This window comes from Sciurus carolinensis, chromosome 7, assembly GCF_902686445.1.
Source record: "Sciurus carolinensis chromosome 7, mSciCar1.2, whole genome shotgun sequence".
Lineage (NCBI taxonomy): Eukaryota > Metazoa > Chordata > Mammalia > Rodentia > Sciuridae > Sciurus > Sciurus carolinensis.
In genome coordinates, this window is record NC_062219.1 from 135,401,251 (window position 1) to 135,407,078 (window position 5,828).

General features: G+C 35.3%; 1 non-coding gene across 1 annotated transcript; it reads right to left on the reverse strand.

Annotated features, from left to right (window-relative positions):
* Positions 1–1,593: 1,593 nt before the first annotated feature.
* Positions 1,594–1,670, reverse strand: Trnaa-ggc (transfer RNA alanine (anticodon GGC)). The gene has a single exon. It is a non-coding gene; the product is annotated as a tRNA-Ala (tRNA).
* Between the last annotated feature and the right edge of the window lie 4,158 nt (positions 1,671–5,828).

Sequence of the window (5,828 nt, forward strand, 5' to 3'; positions counted from 1 at the left end):
ATAGTAGTAAAACTTCAGAATACCAAGGACAAAAGTTCCAAAAGTGACTAGCAAAGAAGCAGATTACTTAAAAAAAACTGAGGTCAAGTTGACACCTGATGTCTCCTCAGAAGTACTGGAGGTGAGAAGATAATGGAGCACTATTTTTAAGAACTGAAGGGAAAATAGTGGAATATAAAATTCTATAGTCAAGGAAATATAAGCCAAGTATAAAGGCAAAATTGGCACATTTTCAAGCATCCAAGAACTCTGAAAACTTACCATATCCATAGCTTCTCTGAAAGAAGTGCTCCAACATGAAGAACAATTAACTCAGGAGACAAATGACATCCAAGCCATCAGGTGAGTCAAAAAGCTCAGTCAAATGTGGTGCTGTATAAATAAGCACTGATTGCAATTTTTACATTGAAATTTATATATATATATATATATATATATATATATATTTTTTTTTTTTTTTTTTTTTTTTTTTTTTTTGCGGTACTGGGGATCAAACTTAGGGCCTTGTGCTTGCGAGGCAAGCACTCTACTAGCTAAGCTATCTCCCCAGCCCAAAATTAATATTCTTGATATTAAAATGGTGAAGGCTTTGGGGAAGTGCTTCACAGAGAGAGGAGTAAAACAGAAGTGTGCTTGGGATCCTATTTTGATAAGGAGATATTGGTTCTGGCTAACTTGAGATGTTAGAAGGAAGTAAGTTTAAGCATGTGCTTGGTTAATGTAGGGTTAACCATGGGAAATAGATGCATAATTATTAACTCAGTGAAGGTGGGAAAAGTGAACAAATTAAACTACATCAAATGGAAATCAGAAAGAGAAGCAAATGAAAAGAACAAAATGAGATGGGGAAATATATGTGAACTTCAGTAGAAGGGCACCCACAAAACTCTTGAAAATAATTGTCTTTGGAGAAAAGGATCATTACAACTTCTTAAAATGACAAAAGGAGATTCTTAAGATGTATTTCTTAGTAATACAGAACACTGAAACAGACATGACTGAATATTAAAAAGTTATCAATTCTGAATTACCAAAGTATGAAATTTCATCAAATTAACTCTTTACCTTTCTATATATTTTTTTTCAAATTCCTAAAAATATTTACTAGGAGGAATCTAAGGAAGAGAGGAGTCAAGCAAGGGGCTTGCTGTCACTGCAAATTTGTCTCTGACAGCCTGGGAGAAATCATATCCTTTCTTGGACAGCGGAGGGCAGAGAGGCAGACAGGTAGACAGTAGAAAGGAGGGTCAAGGTGTTGGCAGGCACAGGTAGAGGAATTGCATACATCAGAGGCCACGTCCAAATGTCCTGGAGTGAAACCCCCCCCCCACATCTAACAAATATATTTTCAACTATTCAAAAGAAATTCAATATTTGAAACCTCTCCCCATAGCTTGTATAAATAGAAATCAATATTAATTGAAAAACAGGAAAGTCTTTCCTATAAGCTATAGCCTCCTATGGACTCTTCATTTCATTGAGTTCCAATTCCTTGCTGACTCTTTCTCTGGCTCCTGATGCTCAATTTTTTGCCTCTCAGAAGTAATGATCTGTTCGATATTTGCAGAAACAAAGTTTTTTTTTTTTTTTTTTTTGCTGTGCTGGGGATTGAACCCAGGGCCTTGTGCTTGCCAGGCAAGCACTCTACCAACTAAGCTACATCCCCAGCCTTAAACAAAGCTTTTAACACTGAAATTGAGCACCCAGCTACGGTCTGGCCACTGAAAAACTGAGGTCTTTTTGACTAAGTTCTGAAGTGCCTATTCTATTCCTTGAGGGCTCAAGAACTTCTATTGGATTTCTTTTTCATTTACTTCTGTCTTAATGTTGCTTGTATGATATAAGCTATATCACATTCCTTTATGAGTTATACATGTGAACTCAAATCATTTTCCACATAGTGTTCTGCAGATTTCCTTTCTTTGACTTTTTGAGGAGTCAAAGATTGTGCTTAAAATATAAATGTTGAGCAAAATGCCACTCTCTGAGGGCATCCCTGCATAATTCGAGGTCAGAAAGCTCAGAAAGCCACAATAAAAAGGGTTCCATTAGAACACAATTTAGCAAGTTCAATGATGAAATTTATTAATGATGTTTTAATGTCCCAGAAGGGTTAGTATATGTTTTCTCATCAATTTTTCCCGAAGTCAGATGAAAATAAGGTTAATAGGATCCAATTTCCAGTGCAATGTCTGCCATATAGTAAGTAGTTAATAGCTATTTTTGAATAAATAAATAAATATGGATAAAATACAAAAATAAATAGAGATGACTATGCAACAACGTTGATAGCTATATATGCCTGCAAATAGCTATCGTCACTATTAAGAACAGACCTGTGCTGGGAAACTACTAATCAAGAAATGAACATCAGTTCTAAGCACAGTAGAACCAGAAGGGTAAAGTAACTCAAAAGTTTAAAATTGAAATATTGGTCTAGTAAAACGTTATTCTCTGAATATCAGTGTTATGGGTTGCGTTGTCTTCTCAAAAATATATATTGAAGTCCCAACCCTGGTACCTCCGAATGTGACCTTATTTGAAAATAGGATCGTTACAGAGGTAGTCAAGTTAAAATGAGGTCATTAGGTTGGTCCCTAACCTGAAATGCCTGGTGTCCTTATAAAAATAGGAGATTTGTACACAGAGATAGACATAGACAGAAGAAAGACTAGGTAAAGAGAAAATTGGGAAAATGTACCATGTTATGGTATAGGTATGAGGTGTCTCCCAAAAGCTCAAGTGTGAGACAGTGCAAGAATTTTCAGGGGTGAAATGGTTAGATTATGAAAGGTGTAACTTAACCAGTAGATGAATCCACCAATATGGATTAAATTGGGCCGTGATTGTAGGCAGTTAGGGTGTGGCTAGAGGAAGTAGGTCACCGGAAATTTGCCTTTGGGTTTATATTTTGTCCTTAGTGAGTGGAGCTCTCTGCTTCTTTGTTGCCATGTTCTGAGTTGCTTTCCTCTGCTAAGTTCTCCCACCATGATGGCCTCACCTCAGGCCCAGAGCTGTGGAGTCTGCTGACCGTGGACTGAACCTCTAAAACAATGAGCCAAAATAAACTCTTCCCACCTCTAAATTGTTCTTGTCAGGTATTTTGGTCACAGTGAGGAAGAGTTAATTAAACGTGTGGAGAGATTGGGATCATGCTACCACAAGCCAATGAATGTCTGGGACAACCAGAATCTAAAAGAGTGAGGAATTACTCTTCCCCTACAGATTTCAGAATAAGTAGGGTCCTGAGGACACCCTAACTTTGTACTTGTGTCCTCCAGAACCGTGAGAGAATACATTTCTGTTGTTCTGAGCCATCTGCTTCTGGCATTTTGTTATAAGAGCCCTGTGATACAAAACCAATACACTCAGCATAATCATTTCATATTTGCAGTTAGACTTATGGGGGTTTCCCATCCACCTTTTTCAGTGTAGATAAGAAAAGACTATTTTACAATATCACCTCATTAGATCTCATGTGTCAGGGTTGATTATATATGACTTTGAAATTGTCTAATGTCTCTGTGGAATGAATTTATTGTCTAATTTATAAGATCTATAAAACTCATGTGAATGGAAAAAATTGTCAGGGATAGATTACCAAATTTAGATTGTAGTTAATATGTTTTTAAATGACCTGCATTATTTTACAAAAAAAAAATCAACATTTTTCAAACATTGATCAATTTCACTAAAAATACATTAAGTGAAATAAAGTATAAATGAAATTAAGGTATTGGCATAAAAACAGACATACAGATCAGAGGAAGAGAATTGAGAATGCAGAAATAAATCCATAATTGATTTTTATTTATTTATTTTTTAATGTGGTGTTGAGGATCGAACCCAGTGCCTCACACATGCTAGGCAAGCACTACCACTAAGCCACAACCTCATCCCCATAACGGATTTTTGACAACCAAAACAAGGCAACTCAATGGGGAAGAATATTCTTTCTAACATGGTGCTGAACACAACTGAATATCTATAAGCAAAAGAATGAATGTCTCCTGCCTCCTATCTTTCTCAAAAAGTCTCAAAATAGAACATAGAACTAAGTGTAAGAGCCAAAACTATAAACCATTAGAAGAAAACAAAGGAGTAGAGGTCTTGTCTTAGGCAATGGTTCTTAGATATAACACCAAGTGTTCATGACAGAAGAAAAACATAAATTAATATTCGTCAAAATTTTTCAGGTAAAAATGATACCAGCAAGTGAAAAGACAATCCAGAGAATGGGAAAAATATTTGCAAATTATCAAAGTGTTTGATAAGATACTTAAATCTAGACTATGAAAATAATATTTAAGTGGGCAAAGGATCTGAAGAAACATTTCTCCAAAGATGACATGCAAATGGCCAACAAGCACACAAAAAGATACAGATCTTTAGGTATCACTCACTAGTCATTAGGAAAATGCAAATCAAAACCACTATTATTCATATAGTTGGACTATTATCTACTAAATTTGTTATTGTTTCCTATTCGTAGCCCTGTTTTGGGTTCGTATTTTATCTTCCACTCTTGACACCTTTTATTTCCCGCGCTCCCTGGGTCACAGATTATTATTTACAATTTAGGAAGATATAATCTATGTAACAAAATTCATCCACTTACTGTATCTTATTCAGTTTAATCAAGCATTTTATATAACACATTTTCTCTCCTTTTTTGCCTTTTTTTTTTTGCGGTGCAAGCACTCTACCAACTGAGCTATATCCCCAACCCCTTTTGGCTGGTTTTTTTAAAAAATGTTTTTATTAGTGCATTGTAGTTATACATAATAGTGGAGTTAATTTTGACATAATCATACATGCATGGAATATTATTTGCCTCATTTTGATATCTAGTATTTCCTCTTTCTCTCCCTCTTCCCTCCCCCTGTTCCCTTTCTTCTACTCTACAGGTCTTCTTTCTATTTATTTTTTTAACTGGTGCTTTATAGATATACATAAAGGTAGAATTCACTGTGGTACATACATATATGAACATAGCATAATTGGGTCATTCATCCTGAGGTTCCTCCCCTTTCCTTCCTTCCTCCCTACCTCTCAATCCTCTCCCTCCCGTCTCCCGTCTAGTTTCATGGGATCAGCTCCCACCTTTTTTTCCTTATTTCACTCTAGCTTCCACGGCCAGGGTGAAAATCCTTTGTGAGCACATCAGCTATACTTCTTTTTGGAGTGCTTGTGCTAGAGTTTGTAATATACATTTAAAATAAGTCTAAGTCTACTTTCAAGTAACACTACTGCTTCGTGGGCAGTGTGAGTATCTCATAATTATAAAATTCTCCTAACTCCTCCCTCCTATCTCTTGTATTATTGCTGTCATTCATTTCATTTCATATTTACCTATGTGCTTTTATATATAGGTATGTATATATTCACTTATGTATGATTATGTGTGTATATATACAATAATGCATATATGTACACTTAAGCACAGTTGAATGTTGTTGCTATTATTATTTTGAACAAGTTTATTTGTAAATCAATTAAAAATAAGAAAAATGAATATTTTTATTTTATCTTATTCCTTCTTTGAATGCACTTCCTCTCTTTGTGTAGATCTGGGTTTTTTGACCTATATCATTTTCCTTCTCTCCAAAGAACACCAACATTTCTTGCCAGGCAGATGTACTGATAAAATATTCCCTCAATTTTTGCCTGAGAAAGTCTTTATTTCCTTTTGCAGGATAATTTCACAGGTCACAGAATTCTAGTTTGGTATTTTGTTGCTCCCAACACTTTACATAGTTTACTCTGCTCTCTTCTTACTTGCATGGTTTCTAAGAAATTGGATGTGATTTTTATCCTTGCTCCTTTGT